Source organism: Rhinolophus sinicus, linkage group LG05 (genome assembly GCF_036562045.2).
Source record: "Rhinolophus sinicus isolate RSC01 linkage group LG05, ASM3656204v1, whole genome shotgun sequence".
NCBI lineage: Eukaryota > Metazoa > Chordata > Mammalia > Chiroptera > Rhinolophidae > Rhinolophus > Rhinolophus sinicus.
This window is the reverse complement of record NC_133755.1, coordinates 129739122-129759252: the sequence shown is the minus strand read 5'-3', so window position 1 is coordinate 129759252 and position 20131 is coordinate 129739122. Positions and strand designations below refer to the sequence as shown.

Genomic DNA, 20131 nt, shown 5'->3' with positions numbered 1-20131 from the left:
TATGTTATCAGCAATAAAAAAAGAAATAGGAATCAGTCACTGATCATTAAATCTTCTTATAATCCATTAAAACACCACATAGCTGATTTCTTCAGCCCTATTAAGCTCTTATATTTAGGTTAAGTTTCTGTTAATAAAACACATTTCTCAATCACAGAACAATTTAAAATAGTATCTCAACACTAGACTGGATATTAAAACAATGTTTAGCTTTTATATAAATATTATGGTAAGCCTTACCTTTAGTTGTCTTTCTTTGCGTTGCACTGAATGCACCAGTGGAGCTCTCCAAGCAATGCAATTATCTTTCAAATGAAAGCAAATAAGGTAACTATACTCATTGAAAAGATAGTATTTATTTTCTACTATACCACTGAGATCAAATCTGCACACACTAAGGCAATAGCACCGGCCTACACACAATTGAAATCCACAAGTCACTGACATCATGTCCTCTCTTCTACTATTTTGTCAACTAAAATTTTCTCCCAATCTTTTCCTTTCAACAAATAGGCATCCTTTTTTCCCCAAGGACCAGCTGAAACTTTACATGTTTCAGAAACCCAAAGCAACTGAGACCATCCCTCTACCACAATGCATATACTGTTTATGAAGCAGTTCTTCCCAACTTGTCTCACACTTCCGTATACTGCTTTGCATTGTTCTCAGGTTGCTTCACATATGTGTCATTTCCTCCCAAATAGTTTTTAAGTTTATTATCCAAAGATGCATCCATATTTTCTACTTCTCCCTTCTCCTGTGTCTCAGTTGTATATCCCACAGCAACTTAGTAATTTGTTATTGTCATATGTAGTAGTCATTTACTAGAACAATAACAGGTGAATTGAAGTTTTTTCAAGTGTTCTTTTTTCTAAATCAATTTATAATTTTTCCTAGGATTATCTGCATTCTATTCTTTCTCAATCATAAAAGGAAGATAATATGAAGAATCAGGTTACAAGACTCTTTTTGAAACAGGACAGAGTATAATATGTGATACATAAATAAGTAATAAATAAAATGGACGGCCAATGTTTATTTTTATCCTGACTCTGTTCCCCAGTTACAATGTAAAGATGTCAAAGGTTATGAATAAATCTTTACTAATTAGAGGAATCATGTCAAATAGGTTTAAAATAGGTGGTTGGTAAGCTACACTGTTCACTTAGGGAACATAAACAATAGTTGTTTAATTCAAAATGATGTTGTTTCCATTTCTGTTTGACTTATATTTCTGGAGTTCCTAAATTTTTGTTTAAAAAAATACGAATCTTATACCACCTACACAAATGGTAGTATCCTACTTTTCTGTTTTTACCAAACCATTGAGTTTGTACACTTTAGGTTATGTTGATATCTTGTTGAAATGTAGGTTATAGAAAGTTGTTTTAATGTCATGTTTAAATGTACTACCAACAAATAATTTTGAAAAAGATGCAAAGTGAGTAGTTATCAAGGACTTCATCATAAAAATAAACTTGGGTAAACACATATGAGTCAATCTTTCAGCAGCATGAAGTATGTTTTCTAATGTTCATTTTTAGATTTACAGAAGATGTACCATTAGGAGGGAAAATATAGCACTGAAAAATAAATCTGAACATAACTTATGTAACATAATCAGTTCAATGTTTCTGGATTTGGTCTGCATGTTTGATTTGGCCTCTACTGTAATCTACTCAACATTTGGAGAATTAAGTCCTCAGTATCCTATAAAGAGGCAGGATAGGAAGAGTTGGACTCTGCTGCTAGACTCTGAGCTGACTCCTGGGTTTACTGCTCCTTACTAGCTTGTGAACTTGGGCAACTTCCTTAACCCCTCTGGGCTTCAGTTTTCTCATCAGAAAAACGGAAAGAGTATTTTGAGAATTAACTGTCTTAACACATTTTAAATACTTAGAAGAATGTCTGAGATACAGTAAGTATTGAATGTATAGTATTTTTAGTATTGGTATGGGAAATTTCACCATTTATTTATAACATATTGGCTATGCTAAAAAAGTCAAAATCTAATTGTAAAGCTGTAATTACTTCAGAACAAAATATTCCCAGATTTCTATATTTCTCTGCAACTACTTGTTAGAGGCTTTTCCAGAGAATAGTTGGTTACTTTGACACTTTGGAACATATTTATTTTTTAACGCAGGAAAAAAAGATAAATGCATGACTTTCAGTTTTGGATTCCACAGGATTTCAATTATTCCTGTTATTACTGTTCCTGTTTAATGAAATAGCAAGAACTTCCCAACTAGCCTTCAGTAAAAACAAATGGCAGTTGAGGAAAGAAAGTCAAGAAAAGAAAATGTATTTAAGGAAATCTATAACAGTGTAAAGCAAGCCACAGATATTGTACTGCAGAACCCAATATTCTAGGGAGTAAGACTTTTTCTCAGAAATTTACTTTCCACACTATCTATTAAAATATAGTATGTAAATTGCCTCATTGTCAATGGGATCTAGTAATGAGTATGTGTTTCTGGGTTCGTTTACACATAATCTGGACACTGATACACTCGGGACGAGTGGGGCATGACATCTGCTCTTCTTTTATACCTGCAGTTCACCTCACCCAACCTTCCTTAAGTACCTTGGGGAAGTATGACTATGTATCTTTCTACTTGATAGCACAGTAAATCCTCATTTAACAGCATCAGTAGATTCTTGGAAAGTGCAACTTTCAGCAAAATGAAACCAATTTTACCACAGGCTAATAGATATAAACAAGAGTTAAGGACCTATGGCATATTTCTGGTCAAAAACACATGACCTAACTTCTAAATAAAGACCCAAAACACTTCTAATATGCAACATTGAAATAAATGCGAGCTATGTATACATTTAAAAAGATGAACAAAAACAAGGAAGATAATTCTTGTCCTACTGCCTTATTCCAGTTCAGGTTTAGAGGTGGCCCAAGCCTCTCCCGGAAGCTCAGGGTACATGGCGGGAAGTCACTCTGGACAGGATCCCCACTCACACACATACCCACACTCACTTAGACTGGGACAATTTAGACATGCAATGAACTTCCGGTGCACATCTTTGGGATGTGGAAGGAAACCAGAATACCTGGAGAAAACCCACTCAGACTTGGGGAGAATGTACAAACTCCACACTGACTGTGGCACTGGCTGGGAATTAAATTTTTTCTCATCAATGTTATAACAAAATGATGTTAAAAGAAATGTTGAAGGAAATGGTATTATTTAAGGACTTGCTGTACATCTCTCCATTTCTTTTTCATATTTGTTTTTCGTTTTGTTACCGTTTCTTTTGTTCTAAGTAACTTCTCATTATTACGTAAATGAAGAAGCACCAATTGAATGATGAAAACTAAGTGAGAAAACTGGCAAAGATCGGTATTGTGCCTACCAACATACACTCCCACCAGAAGCCTGGTCGAGATGAAATTAATGATTAACCTTCACTCTCCGGAGAAGGCAGGAGAGTGACTGGGAGCCTACGGGGATTCTGCATAGGGAGGAACAGTGAGACTGTATTCAAGTGGCACTTCTATTGAGCATTTCTAGTAAATTGGCTCAATTGTTCTTTACTAGAATAAGACTCATATCTTCAAGTCTCTAGTAATTTGTTGTGATTGTTCTCAGTCTAAATGAATATTTACTTGTACATATAATTTTGTAAGGACAATTTTGTACTCTTTTTTGTTTAAGAGGGTGAGGGTCCCACTTCTCAGCAATTGTATATACATCAGGTCCCATGACACCTGGACCTGTCCCTTTTTCCTGTATTGGTTAATATTTCTGGTCATAATTCACCTTCATGCAGTGGTCTTCTTTGGTATTTGAATGAAAAGCTTATTCATACTACCGTGTTTCCCAGAAAATAAGACCAGGTCTTATATTAATTTTTGCTCCCTTAGGGCTTATTTTCAGGGGATGTCTTATGTTTTCATGTACAACAATCTACATTTATTCAAATACAGTCGTGTCATCTTCTTCTGGAACATTGTCATAACATACTAAATGCATCCATCTGGCTGAGGTCTTAACTGGGGCTTATTTTTGGGGAAACATGGTAGTAGACATATTATAAACAAATATTTAATTTTGAAGTTTTCAATGCAGTTCACATATATCATGTGATGGGTCCTCACAATAAAACGTAGGTGGGGGGATATTGATATCACCTTTCTATTACAGATGTAAAAACTTAAATTTACATACATTAATTAATTCATGTAGACACCTTCTATTGAGCTCAAGTTGAGAACAGGTAAAGTGCCTAGTGCTATTTTGACATATTATTTCATTTCTAAAAATGCATTCTTCATTCTGAGAGAAACGAGTGAGAATTAATTAGAAGGAAACCAGGTTCTGCATCATGTTTACCAATATCCTATACTAAATGCATGCCAAAAGATTACTAGTGGACTAAATAACAAAAGAATTGAAAAGTGAACATTAAACATATGAGGCTTATGGACATTAAACATATATGGCTTATTTTGAATTTTAAAAAATGTAGCCAGGATCTAACTGTTAAGGTTTTAGGGTTGTTTTGTTTATTTATTTGTTTGTTTTGTTTGTTTGTTTTTTAATTTAACGAAATGAAAATCATTTGGATATATGTTATTTTTAAATGATTTAAAATGTTTTATAAGATGATTGCTTTTATTTTTAAAATAAGCTGCATAGCTGCAGAGTCTCATAGAGAAATAGCAGCAATACCACACAAGGTGGTTAAACAGCTTATGAATTAAGCTCCATATAAGCAAATTTCTTTGTAAGTAATTTATATTGTATGGTAAACTTGTATCCAACTAGAACAGCAAATTAAAACATTAATCACATCTATAAAATTTAGGGCTTTGTGCATACAGAAAAAAATATTAGGGAAATACATTTTCTTGTATTGCTGAAATAAATATCCCGATATGGAAGCCAGTCTAATCCTTCTCATTATAGTATGGATGGAGATGAACATTAAGTCCACATAACATTTCTTCCTGAATTAGTCGATAGCTCATTTTGGTAGGTAGCACATATTTCCAAACCTGAAATGCCTGTGTTCAGTCAGATTTGCAGTTCCCTTTCCCCTCACTGCTCAGGCTTTCTGTCACTGTTAGGTAGCCACTATGATTATTCCATATCACATACTGATGAAATGGCAAAACAGTTACAAGCTTTCTTCCCTGCATTAAGCAGGTTGTAAGCCATGGAAAACGAACTTGCCCTGAAATGATCAGGCATTCCAGTACTCTAGCTGCACCAATGCAGGCAGCCTGCCAAAAGACATCCAAGGCACCAGCCCCTATTCTCAAGCACATTTTAATCCAGCTGTTCCTCACAAAACATCCAGCATGCTTTGATTTACTGCTGTACTTAATTAGAATGTAGAGGATGGGAGACCATCATATGCACAAGATAAGCATCCTGAATGATATTTTAAACTTTATAGAATACAGTGGGTTTGTGTGTGTGTGGTGTGTGTTTGTGTGCTCTTTATTCTCATAACCATATATTGAAATATATGTGCTGCATTTCTGGCATTAGCCAACTGAAACTAAAAATGAAGGGTGACTCTATGCAAAGAAAGCAAAACCAGACATATTTCCTATTGTCATTCTACATACGATTGAGACGGTGTCCACTCTAAGCTCTCAATGCTGAACGAAAACTACCACTAGGGAAACTCTGTTGAGCCTCGCACAGAAAAGAAGAAAATAGAATGTTTTAAAATTCTGGGTTACAAATTAGGGTTTTAGGAACTGAATGGGATTCTGAGGAGGTTTTACATTACGGAAGTGAATAGGCTACTATTATGCTTTTATTCTGAGGATACAGCATCACTGAAAAACTAGTCCAGAAAAGAGTAAGTAGGGCTGCCACTGCCCTTGCATCCAGGATACATGAGGGTTTTCTAATAAAAGAACTTTCAAAACCCAGATTTAATTGTATGGGTGACAGTTTTAAACATAAGCTCCATAATCCTTCACATCACTTGAAGATGGAAAAATGAGGATAAACATAGTGAAATACTGAATAATTTGGTAACACTGGGTGCTTTGGGCTCTATGATAAATTAATCACATTGTTTTAATGAAATTAAATTAGAAATTTTGCTTGTTATTCTCTACCTAGCTATTGAGAAGAGATATTATTTCCTTATAAGGTCCAATATTGCTCTCCCAGAGGAAACAATATATTACGTAGAAACTATACTTTATCAAAACATTACATAATCATGATTCAAGTAATCGATTGAATTTAAAGTTTTGTTGAATCAACAGAAAACATAAGATTTTCAGTCAGTTTCTAATCCATATGCTTCCTCCATTTCACATCTTTCTTTATTATTTTTTTTAATGTGAACCATACCAAGAATTAATATTTTTCCTCAAAAAAAATTTCCCCAAAAAAGAGATGCCATCTTTAGAATTTCAATATATTGGGGGCTTAAAAATATTATAAAACTAATTTTTGTAATATAAGAATTAAACAGTGTACGGAATGCAGCTAATTTATATTGTATACTAACGTGTCATTAAATTCATTTATTATTTTTGAATAGACATATTTCATGACCAAGGCAGACACGTTATCTTTTAAGTACCTAGCGAAAATGTCGAAGACCTATTTTCAGCAGAAAGTACGCACTCACGCCAGCTTATATTTTAGCATTTTATATTTAGCCATTTATAGAGATTTGCACGGAATATTTTTCTTCCATATGTCCCTTTCTATTCTTTAATGGCTGATTTAGGTTCCATGCTACTTTTTGAATAATTATGTAAAAAGTCCCACTGAGTTGTATATATGAGTGACACCAAAACAGTTTTGTAGTAAAATATTCAGCCAAATCTTGGGTTGATATTACTTAAGATAAAATACCTTTCACATTTATTTTTTTCTTAGCAAGTAACTGTTTCAGCACTAGGTATCATTATCTGTGTTCCCATTCCAAAATGTGTTCTTATCATTCCTGGACTTCTTAAATCAATAAATATTAGCACATAAGTTCCCTAATGTATATTGTTTATTAAGCAATAAGTATTATGGATCACACTGCTCCATAAATTAAGGCATATAAGCAAAGACTGGAATTAAGGAGGAGGAGGAAAAAAAAGAGGAGAAGGAAGGAAAAATATAGGAACTGCAGAAATTAGCTTCGAACCAGAACAGTGGTTACCAAAGTAAGATCCACAGAACACTAGCTCTGTCACATGCTTAATGTAAATGAAACATATAGGTTTGGAGGTCAAAACTCTGGATAACACTACATACCATAATCTCTCTTGAAGTTTCACGTGAATTAATATTACAATACATACTAAAGGCTTTGCCAACTTTCACAGGAAAGAAACAAGTTTAATTTTGTTAACTACTGTGTTAAGCATGAAGGTGCACTATCCAGGTCCCCCCTTAGGGAAGAAGCACTTCCTCCCAGCTGCAGGAATTGCATCCGGCAGACTGCCCCAGCCTTCAGCTAAGGAGCAGCACCCATCTATTGTTTGGGCCTGGAGTCCCGCCATTCTGACCCAACACACAATATCCTGACAAGCAACCCTTGCTCAACCAGCATCCCTCCAGGTTTTCTGAGGCTTCATCCTAACACGCATGGCTATTCCACTTCTTCCTCTGCTCAGTCTTGCTTCCTTCCATACCTTTCACAAGTTTTGATCTCCCATACTCTGTCTCAGAGTCTGATTCGACCCAAGCTGAAACAACTACCAACTAAGAACTTAATTTGACCACATGATGCTTTCTTCTGCACCTGCTTTGGGGAACGCTGAACACAGTAAAGCCCCTTTACCAAGACTAGGTTGCACTGAAGCTAACCAGAAAATAATGTGACTCTTTACCTCTGAATCTCTGAGTCCTCCAGTAGAGAAATCAATGGACTTCTCTTTTCTTGACTTTTCCTTCAGTCTTTATGATTTTACTAGAAGTACTGCCTGGAATTTTTTTTTCTCTTGAATTAAATCAGAGTTGCCATTGTTTGGCATGCTTAAGTCCTAACATGATAGTACAAATTGATTTCAAGAATCAATATGTTTTCAGTTACTTTAGTGCCTATAGCATTAAGATCAGATAGTTGTTCTTTCAGTGATGGCATGAGTTCTTACACATAGCCCTTTATATATGTGTAAAGGGTACACATAACATATTCATCCTCAGTACTTTTTAAATCTCAGGAAAAAAATTTGAACGTTGACCAAAACTACTATTAAAATATAAGATGCCCATTTTCACCAAACTCACATTGCCGCCTTGCATCCCTATCTGATCAGTAATTAGAATCAGATTTTAGGGCTCTTCAGTTCACTACAGTACAAAGCAATTTCCTGCTTTGATGATTAATTCTTGCTCCTAACTTCACATTTCAATTTAAAATATTTTCTATTTCAATTCTAAAAAATATAATATCCAAGCATTCATATTTCACGGAGATAAATTATTATCATCAAATGTGGATCATCAAACATTTGACCTAGAGTTGAAACATTTTAATAGATGTGAAGAGTCCAAAGGAGAATTCCTTGTTAGAACAAATTAAAATTCTTGCATTCTGCTACTTTTCTATATGAACATTAATAAATATAAGAACTTCTTCATCTTTCCTTATTTTTAAATTAAGGTAGGTCATGTTATGACAAGACAAATACAACAAGTCATAAACACACAGTAAGTATATATTTAGTAGATTTAAAATATGGTTGCACTTAGGGTTTGAAATCAGGTTAATTTTAATGGTCATTGTTTTAAGTGTATGCTCTGGGATTTTCAATTCTGAGGTTTATTTGTGGTTATGTATGAGATATGTGGTTTGTTTTTTTCAAATGTCTAGTAAAATATTTCACTAATCTATTTTGGCAAATACAATGGGCACCGTTACCAATGCTAGGTAATAATAGACATGTTCTGTCTCCAAAGTATATATGCATTTATTAAGCAAAAACATGTTATGCAGAACATATATGTAGAGCTTGAAGCCACAAGTAAACAAAGGAATTAAAATAATGAAAGAGAAAAACTACCAACAAAACAAACAAACAAAAAACATGAACTTCAACCATGGTACCAGAGTAGAGAAGGTAGGGAGGTGACAAATTGCCATTTCTCCAATATCAGTAGAACTTCAATTTCCTTTCATTTTTGGAGAAGGGTGGAGTCTCAAAACTTCTAACACATTTTGTTATGAGGACAACAAGGGATGCTAAATGGTTTTCCTCAAGCTTACAGCATACAGTTCTCTGCTGCTAGGTGTACCAGTAATTCAGTTGCAAGTAAGCTAATGAAGAAATTAAATCACTTGCCTTTTTCTTGTCTCTTTCTTAAAGATGCATTTTTGTGCTGACAGTGCATAGCTGATAAAATAGCAATTTTTGAAAAGCTTGCTCATTTAGCTACTCTCAGAACCCCTGCTGACATCACTGACATTTTCTCCAAATATGCAAATACTGGAAGTCACTTTCTAAGATGCATGCATATATTTCCAAAAATGTTATTATTTTATGATCAACTAGGCATAAATGCAGAGGCAGACTAGTTTGCTGGCTTTGTAATGCCACACTCATGAAATGACTTTTTTTTTTTCAAATGAGATTTCGTAGGAATCTGTCAGAGCCTTGTAGATCTTTAAAGGTGAGTTATTCCTTTTATATAGAGTGGGGGTTATTTTAAGGCCTTCTCATTATATAAACATAAAAATAGGAGTAAAAGCTCGTAAGCTCAGCAAACTTAAATACCTGGGTGACAATGGCAATATTATCGTTAAACTCGACACACAACTTTTGAAATACAGTGCACATGCAGTAGGCACGAATACTATCTTATTTAAATGTCTGTATTAAGCACAACCACTCTCTGCTAAAAATGGGGAAAAAACAAACAAGTCATATTCATCAAAGTAATTGTGTAGGTACTTTCAGTACCAAAATGCCTAGAATGAAGGATTGAACTGCTAACGGCAGCAGTGACAGCCATGAATCATGGTAGGCTACTCCGGGGCCTTTACCACCATAAAACAAAAGATGTAGATGAAAAATGCTGCAATTAAGTGATTTGATTTCTGCCCCCTTTTTCCTACTGCATTCGTGCATGGCTGCACAGCAAAGATTGATGGGAAAAATTACTCTACGTGATCTCTGACAGAGCCTTGGAACAATTCTATAAGGGGGAAACATACAAATCAAACCAGCTTTCTTGTATTCAAACAAAATAATACATATAAAGCAAATACTTTAGCCTATATCCAAAGCACCAAAATTTGCATGCACACATAAATTGTTGAGAAATGCTCTGCTATCAAAACCAAACTCATGGATTTTCCAGCTAGTTGGGTTATACTGATATTTGTTTAAATAAATATTCAATCAGTACTGCCGAGTGGCATCCTCAATATGTCTGTGCTCAGAGAACAAATTACAGACACAAATTTGTGGAGGTAAAACATTCTTATCTTTTATATCACTAAATTATTAATGAAAATACACACAAAATAAAATAATAGAAAATTTCACTGACTATTCAACTTTCCTGTCATTATAGTCATTTAGAGGGACATTTTAATGGGTATTCAAAACTCAGTTGGGTTTCCACATACAAAAGAATCATACGTGAATGCCAGGGAATATTTTATTGTGGTTACTATGCATGTTTAAAAGATGCTAAATTTGCAACATCCATTGGATAAAATAAACAATACTGTTAATATGAAGAAAGGATAATTCTATTATCAGAGGCTAAAGTGAAATTACAGGGGTTTCATTTCCTGGGAGAGAAGGTCACTCAAATCCCAGTTTGGCATAAAAAATGTACAGTAAATTTCACTTGAATTTATACAATAGAATGTCCCTTCCATCAAAGGAAGATAAAGCTTGTGTATGCTGGACTTTTTTATATGTATCAAGGCTGTATTTAAAGGCTGCTAGTACAGTCATGTCAAATTGGGTAAATTTTTACATTCTATCTATAAACATATCTTCTTTCAAATGCTAGGGTGATTTAAATAAAGAATTACATGCAGATTTTGCAAAATAGTAAATATCAATGCTACCGTACTACTGATTTCTGCCTAGTCAGGAGCCTTTAAAAACATGTCCTACTGAAACTAATATTTTACTATATCTTTTCAAGGAGTCACCCTTAAAAATGTGCAGCCATTGCTTATGTGCCTAATTGTTGTGGTTCTTTTGTTATCCATCTAAATAGCAATCCTTAGGGTCCCAGGGCCAGAAATCATTCGTGAATTTCCTTTTTCTAATAGTGGGGAAATTTGTGAAATACTAGCTTGGTTTGATGAAACATCACAGACTTGGAAATCAGGAAACCTGGGTTCACCACTAATTAATATTAGCTTGAACTACATGAAACAACTATTTTTATAGGTCAAAACCAGTTGACTATAACAACTACAAGTGCTTCAATCTATATTACTTTGGTATAGGGTAAGCACTCAGCTTCTATATCCTCATGTATAAAGTAGGCAAAATGACCATTTCTAATTTTTAAAATAGGTACTTATTATGTTTTAGTCAAATTTTATCTTCATCTGATTGGTAAATAATTCTTATACTTTATCAACAATCACTAAATATCAATAATTATTATCAAATAACCAAGTATCTTAAGATGTAATAAGATATACACTAAGTATCTTAAGTATTTATTTTGTAAGTAATCAAGGTAAATCTAACTAGAATAAATTCATTCAGTGCAAATTCCTCAAGAATTCATTTAATCTTTTTATAGATGGATTTTTAGTGTATTTATTGGGGTACTTGAAGGATTTTTCATTTTGTTTTTAGCAGATCATGCTTTTTTTGTATAAAGAACAAGAAATATAAGTAGAAAAAAAATGCCTGAAGACCAAATGGAAATTTAAAAAAATAAATAATAATAATAATAATAATAATAATAATAAAATGTGCTGAAACGGAACTCAAAATTTGGTTTGGAGCTTCCTGGAAGACAGAGTATAAAGGAAAAAAAAATGTTAACCTCTTTTTATGTTTCATCTTTCATATTTATATTCTTAGGGTCAGGAAGCATATCTTCTAATACAATTGGACATTCTGAGGTTATCTCTTCTACTTTTCACTATTTTTCTTCTACAATGAGACTTTTGGTAAGCAATTAAGTACGTCAGTGTAGAAAGCTATCGTCTATAAAGAACTCCCATTATTACATTGCTCCATATTTTATATTTTTGGATATAATAGTTTATGTGAAAACCCTTATTATATTATATTGGATATAATAGTTTATGTGAAAACCCTTATTATATTGAAGAGAGGGCCAATATAACCTTTAATACTCATCCTCCCAATTGCAGTACGATTAAGTTATTTTGTAGCAATAAGAAACTTATAGTGCTTTCCTAAGAATTTTCAGGCTGTTTCAATAGTGTGAATGATAGTACCTACTAAAATTTAAAATGTAATATATAAAAATAACTCTTTTTCTATTCTCTTTATGCTTCTCAATAAGGTGTAACTGACATACGATAAACTGACTATGTTTTCATGTATAATTTGACAAGATTTGGCAAATCCATATAGTCATGAAACTATCACCACAATCAAAATAATGAGCATATCCATCACACCTTAAAGTCTCCTCATGCTCCTTTCTAATCCCCTTCTCCTGCCTCTCCTCTCCTCCTACTGATTTGTTTCCTGTCACAGTAGATGAGTTTGCAATTCTATAATTTTTGTATAAATGGAATTATATAGTATGTCTTCATTTTTGTCTGGCTTCTTTCATTCAGTATAATTATTTTGACATTTATCCATGGTGTGTTTCCCAACAGTTCACTCCTTGTTAATGTTAAGTATTGTCCCATTGTATAGATATACCACGTTTTTTTAAAAATCTGTTCACCTGTTGATGGACTTTTGGGTAGTTTATAGTTTGGGCTATTACAAATAAAGCTGCTACAATATTTGTGTTTTTTCTTGATACTATTAATAGAATGAAAACGCACAGACTGGGAGAAAATATTTGCTAAGCATATGTTAATAATGGAAAATGGGTTAAAAACATACAAATAACTCTGAAAACTCAGTAAGAAATAATAATAAAAAATTTTAAAATGGGTAAAAGATTTGAACAGTTTATGAAAAATTTTATACACATGGCAAATAAAGATGCTCAAAATCATTAGTCATTTAGGAAATGTAGTACCTACTAAAATTTTAAATGTAATATGTAAAAATAACTTTTTTTCTATTGTCTTTATGCTTCTCAATACTTAACATTAGGATACCACCTATTGGAAAGGCTAAAATTAAAATGAATGGCCATACCACATGTTGGCAAGGATGTGGAGGAATTAGAAATTTCCATACAATACTGGCAGGAATGTAAAATGTTATAATCTCTTTGGAAAACAACTCAACAGTTTCTTAAAATGTTAAGGATAGACTAATCATATAATTCTGAAATTAATTGTTTTTAACCTACCTTTATTAAAAGACTATCATTAACAGCCTGAGGCTAAGAGAGAAGAACTCTCCCCGTTTAGCATAATCTCAGTAAATACTTACCTCTCTACCCTTTTAACAATACAAGCTTTAAACACCATCTATATGTTGTTGACTTCCAACTTTATGGCCTTTCCAGTGAATTCCAAATTTGTATATCCAATGCTTACTTGACTAGTCCCTCAAAAGTAGTTCTCCATAGACAATAGTTTAGTGGTTACCAGAGGGTAAGGGGGATGGGGAGTAGGAGATGAGGGTAAGGGGGATCAAATATATGGTGATGGAAGGAGAACTGACTCTGGGTGGTGAACGCACAATGGGATTTATAGATGATGTCACACAGAATTGTACACCTGAAATCTATGTAATTTTACTAACAATTGTCACCCAAACAAATTAAAAAAGAAAAAAAAGTAGTTCTCATCTAGGTTCCCCCATCTCAGGAAATAGTACTATTATCCACCTAGTTGCTTGACCCAAAATTCTAAGCATCCTACTTGATGCCTTCCCTTCCGTTACTACTCCCTGTATTGTCCTCTGTATCCAATCCATCAAGATCCATCAACTCTACCTCTGAACTGTGTCCTGAATGTGCCCAGGTCTCTCCACTTTTATTAATACTTCTCTAATCCAAATTTCCATTATCTCTCATTATACTGTTATAATAAATGTCTAAGAACTTTCTTTATATCTTCTCAAAATCTAAACCTCTACATTCCATTATTCCAATAGTAGCCAGAAAATTCTTTTTAAAATCTAAGTCAGATACTATCACTCCCCTTACTAAAGCTCTCCAGTGACTTTCTGGGCACTTCCAATAAAATCCAAGCTCCTTACCATAACCTACGTCATCAAGTTTCTGGTTCTCTCATACCCAACTCAAATCTTTTACTGCTCCAGACACCCTGGCCTTCTTTATGTTCTTCAAACACTCTAAGCCCATGTTCACATTTGGGCTTTTGCACCAGATTTTGTGCCCCCAGATATTTTTTATGTCAGGTTCCTTTTTGTCATTCAGTCATCAGCTCAAATATCTCTCTAGTGAATTTAACCTTACTACTAAATCAAAATTAGCATGTCTCCATTATCTCTAGTGTTATTATCACATTCCAACACCATAGCATCTTATTAATTTATTTTCTTTTGCATTGCCTTTCCCACAGCCTCTAGGACTTTGTCAATATTGTCAAAATATTGGAATCTTGTCAAGATTGTTCATCCTACATCTCTAGGATCCAGAAAAGTACTTGGCGAGTAGAGGGCAGTCAATTAACTTTTAATGCCTGAATTATTTTTGTAAAATATATTTACATGAACTCTGAAGGTAATATTACCCCAAAATATTACTTTTTATGTATTTGTTCTTGGATTTTATTTGCTTTGCGTATGAGAAATAAATATTCGAAAACTGAGGTTAAAAAGAAGAAAACGAAAAAAGCGTTAAATTTGAAAGCAAAATTTTGTCATAGAATAATAGTTCTTATACTTTTCATTTTAACTAATTGTAAGGTTAGTAACTGTCACTTGATATGGCAATCATTCTGAGGAAGAACACTAAAGCATAAAGCAGGCACTCATACTACACTCTTCTGTCTCCATTAATCAAATTTATAGCAGCCACATGTAGCATCTCCAGATGCTGGAATTTTTAGTGCCTAGAAAATCTTGACTTTGTACCAGATGCCCACGAACGGGGGAGGGTGGACAAGGTGGGGAGCAGGTAGGGACATGGGAAGTTACATTACTATCCTGTAATCCACAAGGGATTAAATGAAGGCTCTTTGGTCAGCTCCCATAGCCCCAGAAACAAATACTCCCTCTGAGTAGTCCTAGGAGCTTTGGGTGTCACAGAATTTTGTTGAGAGAAAAGTGGCAGAACCCTACAAAAAATAACTTTTCATTTCCATGGGTGATCATTCCTAGTGGTGACATTATCCTGGGAAGTCAATCCCTTCCTTTCAAAATGATAGTTAATGTGGCATTAAAAAGAAAATAAAGTGGTCCTATCATGCAGAAGATATGACAAATGGAACCAGCAAAACTCAATGAACCTAAGTGACATGTTGGCGATGGTGGAGACTTTAAGTAAAAAAGCTTCCTTAAAGTACAACCAGCAACGGAGCACACAAGCTGGAATGAAGAGGTGGGAAATACAGAGTGGGAAAATGCAGTGAGCACAGGAAAAGTAAGAGCAACATGGATAAAAAGGGAGCCCAGAGACAGTGGCCTTGGTGAGAGGCAATGGTGGGAAAACAATGGAAGACAGTCCATTTACTATGCCATTTTCAGAGAGAAACTGTGTAGGAAAAGGTGGAAGAAGATGAAAGGGCTAGCAGTGAAACCAGCAAAGACCTTGAATTGTTAAAAAATGGAACACTCAAAAAAGGCAATCTGTAATTTTCCCCCTACCTCATAGGGAAAATGGGCTAAAAGAGATTTATTGAGAAAACCAAGCATATAATTCATTGTATGAGGGGAGTTTAAAGGAGAAATTAGTACCTATACTACATACCATTATGTTTAACTTAATTGATTCATAAATACGGCCATTAGTTTATACACAGTATAAAATCTGTTTATCCATTACATGAACCCAGTTTTTAATTTAAGCTTTAATTTATAAACCTTATCAGATAATTGGCTATTTCCGATATAGTAGAGCTTTGAATACCAATCAAGTGCCATAAAGAAAGGGCAGAGTATTCTTGATTTGATCTGGTATAACGCAACTTTCCTGACAGAGTGGATGAGAAAAAAGAGAATAAATTGGAATATTGAAAAGGCATGAGTATGAATGAACAAAATGAAAAGTACAAATTACAAATAAAATACACAACGTTTCTTGCCTTTAATATAGGACCAATAAGGAATATCTCATAGGAAGTACCAATAGACGTAGAAAAAAAGTAGGTAGGTTTTTCTTAGTGGCAGAAAGTAACCTAAACTCACTGGGAGACTGAAAAATGTTCCTTTTCTCCTGGGTTTCTGAGTGCTCATTGAGGGAAGAAAAACCCTAGTCAGTCAGAATAAAAAATATTAAAAGAAATTTCAATCATTGATACAATATCTAGAAAATAACACTTTAAACACAAACACAAAATCATACATGGATTGTTATGCCTTTCCTCATAGTCTTTGAAACAATATTCCCAAAGAATAAACTGTGAGAATATGTTTTCTCAGATCCCTTAGCAAATATATTCCGACCTTATCTTTCAGAGACAAGTCTTTTAAAAGGTAAGCAAGGACCTGAAATGAATCAACTAAGTCTACCTCTATCTCTAATTATCAATCTGTCATCTATCTAAAACAAAATCAAAAACAAAAAAACCCTAAATCTTGTAGAAACCAGATAATTGCAAAAACCCAGGGGGTAAGATAGAATTTGTTTCGATTTGGAGAACATGAATATTAACATGGGAATCATAAGTCAAGAGCAAAAGATGATCTTAATTTCTACAATTCTCTGCTAAAAACTCCAAATTGCCTCAATTCACTTCCTTTTTTTCTGTAGTAAATCACATCAACTCACAGTCAATGACATAAAAACATATTCAGTGTTTCCTCAACAAAAATGTATTAGAAGTTTCCTGTATAAAAGATATGCTTGGGCCTTTGCTCAGAGCCATTGTTTCCTTGAAGAGCAAGAACATAACTTTGGTCACAGTCAATATCCTATAAACTGAAATATAACATGTATGTTCCCAAGGTGGATATGAAGCCCCCAAGACAAAGTGATTTTCGATCTCAGATTATCCCTCAAAACAATTCAGGCTTTACTTTTTTTAATGAATCCTGATATCTAAAATTTAAGGTCTTTGGTAACTTTAAATAGATTTAATGCAAAAAAATGTTATTGCATTAGTTTCTCTTAGTATATTTGATCTATGAGATTCAGAGTTCTATTTAATGATTTTTTTTTTTTAAACATAGAGACTCAGGGATTTCATGCCATGAAACTTATTTTACTAAAAAATAAATCTGTTATGTTTATTGTCATTTCATAGGTCATATGATGTAATTACTATTTTTAAGTTCACATGTTTTAAAATTTGTTGTGAATAGCCTCAGAGAAATGATATCTTAACTTCTAAAATTCATTATTTTAAAATTTACTATGCAATATCAATAGGAGGTAACTATACAATAGGAGGTAACTTGAAGATCAGCCAAAGTCCAACATTTTTTAAATCACATAGTTTAAATGTATAATAAAATGTTTAACATCATTTTATCTCATTTACTGGTTGAAAATTACATACTAACCAATCTTGTATGAGTAAATGTATAGTGCTAAAGTTTGACTTTTGAAAAGTGAATATATTTAAGTCAAAAGAGTCTATAACACTAAGGAGATCAACATTTTAAGATTTTTTGAGTATGAATAAATATATATGAAACTTCACAGCTTAATTGTTACAACTTCTCAAATACACTTCTGTAAATTAAACAAATTTCTTTTATTTAAAAAAATATTGTTCATTCTCCTTATCATCAGTTCTATAGGTATATTTAACTATAACCGTAGTTCACCTGGAAAAAGTCAAAAGTTTACAATTATTTTTAGCAAAAATAATTAACTTACTTGAAAAGAATTTTCCTTTCTTTCTAAATAAATTAAACACACAGAACTCTGAATACTAGTCCACAAAATAATACAATTTTAAAAATAATAATTATCTCTGTCTTCCTTTAAACGATACAAGGGCACAATGACTAAATTCATTGATTCTAGGATAATACATCTAAATTATAAAATATAGGCACATAATTGGCACAACTGAAATTATGAGTGATAGATTAGCATTATTATTAAAGATTTACACATACCTGTGACAAGAAATATTAACAACATTAATAGCTTCCATTTATTATGTGCCTACTAAGTCCCAGGCCTTATCCGAGGCCCTTTGTATATATCATTATTAATAGTCACAACAGCCCTGCAAGGTACAGGTTATTTATTTATTTATTTATTTATTTATTTATTTATTTATTTATTTGTTTATTTTCATTTTTACAGCTGGTGCAACTGTGTTTCAGTTCGGGTAAGCATTTGCCTGAGGCAGAACAAGTGGAAGAGCAGAAATTCAAACTCAAATCTCTATCACCTCTGTCTAGGACTTTAACTTTATTCACCTATGATAAATTATAAGCAAATATGCTACCTAATTTTTCAAAATTCAGTTTCAATTAAAATGTTTGCAAAAGGAACATCTGACAACAAACGAGACAAGCTTCACTGAGGTCCAGAGACATTCAAGGACCACAGTGCTATTAACAACGCCCAAATTTTGAATTTTAAAACTTCACTGTTTGTGGTACAATCATGTTAGCTGAGACAGGAGTGATTTCAATTTCATTTTCAAACATCTGCTTAAGACTGCTTTTGAAAAACAGGGTAGCTAGACTGTGATAACTGTTGTGTAATACCACCCCAATGGAAAGTTATACTTACGCTTAATAAAAATACACACATTTATTGAATACTTACTGTGGGCAGCTAAGTGCTTCAAATACATTATTTAACATTTACAGCAACCCTGAGAGGAATACTATTGTCATGACTTTACAGGTAAATAAACTGGAGCACACAGGCATGAGTCAGTTTGCCAACAGCCAAGATGTTGAGTAAAAGGACTAAGTTTAGACTCCTAAGTTGCTCGTGTCCAAAAATCCAACATTCACCATTGTATTCTTTTGCCCTTGATACAATGGCCTTTAGAAGTGGACTGCATTAAAATGTCCACACAAGAACTAGGGTGTGGGCCTGTGAACACATACATCAGAGGGCAAAGCCCACAAAAAGAGAGGCAATGGCTGCAGCTGTGTCTTGGCTTCTTGCCCCACTTAAACTCTTAGGGTTCATTTCTTCACTTGAAAAGTGAACTGAACGTCATCTCTAAGATCCAGTAAAGTGATAAGATTATTAAGATCCTGTAAATGCATTTAATCGATGTAACTGAGCAGTGCTGCTAAAAATATAACTGAAGATTTGTTGTTTTGCTATTATGTCTTTCCCTCCCCATAGGCATTCCAGACAATTCAAGCATGACCAGAGTGGAGTCATGGAGAGTTGGACTCCTGTTCCAGCTCGGTAAAGCATGTGTGACCTTGGGGAATTAGCCAAACTTGCCTATGCTTCAGTTTGTTAATCCATAACATAAAGAAGAAACAAATACCTACCCAAGGGATTGCTGGAGACAAAATAAATAAACGTAAAAGTGCTTGGCACAGAGTAAACTTAAGAAAAGTTGACTATTGCTATTTTTATTGTTCTTATTATATTATAAAATGAAAAGATTATGTTAAACAATTTATGTTAAATCACACAAAATAGGACAAAATGTTCACTGCTAGCATGCTCTGGATAAATTTTAAAATTATATTTATGTATGTACACGTGTGCCTATGTATTACACACATATGTGTGTATGTGTATATTTGTGCACATATATGTCCATGTGTATGTATATATAGATACACACGTACACATTTACCCCTTTACCTTGTATTAAACATCTACGTAAACATTCACTTTTTACATGCATTTTGGTCTTTTTTCCCCCAGTGTTTTTAGAAAGCATTTCTGACAGGATCAGCATCAGATTTAGATAGAACGATAATATGCAAAAGCACACAGAATTCTCACATGTATAAATGCTGTCTAGTTATTTTAAG

At 33.5% G+C, this 20131-nt stretch overlaps 1 long non-coding RNA gene across 5 annotated transcripts in view; it reads right to left on the bottom strand.

Moving 5' to 3' along the window:
* Nucleotides 1–20131, bottom strand: part of LOC109453591 (uncharacterized) — an 878050-nt gene that overhangs the window by 355973 nt on the left and 501946 nt on the right. For 3 of the 5 annotated variants that reach the window (XR_012496688.1, XR_012496690.1, XR_012496689.1), the window contains one exon: nucleotides 241–305. The exons of the other annotated variants lie outside the window; for them this stretch is intronic. This is a non-coding gene — a long non-coding RNA (uncharacterized LOC109453591). The remainder of the gene's footprint in view (nucleotides 1–240; nucleotides 306–20131) is intronic. 5 annotated transcript variants of the gene reach the window in all.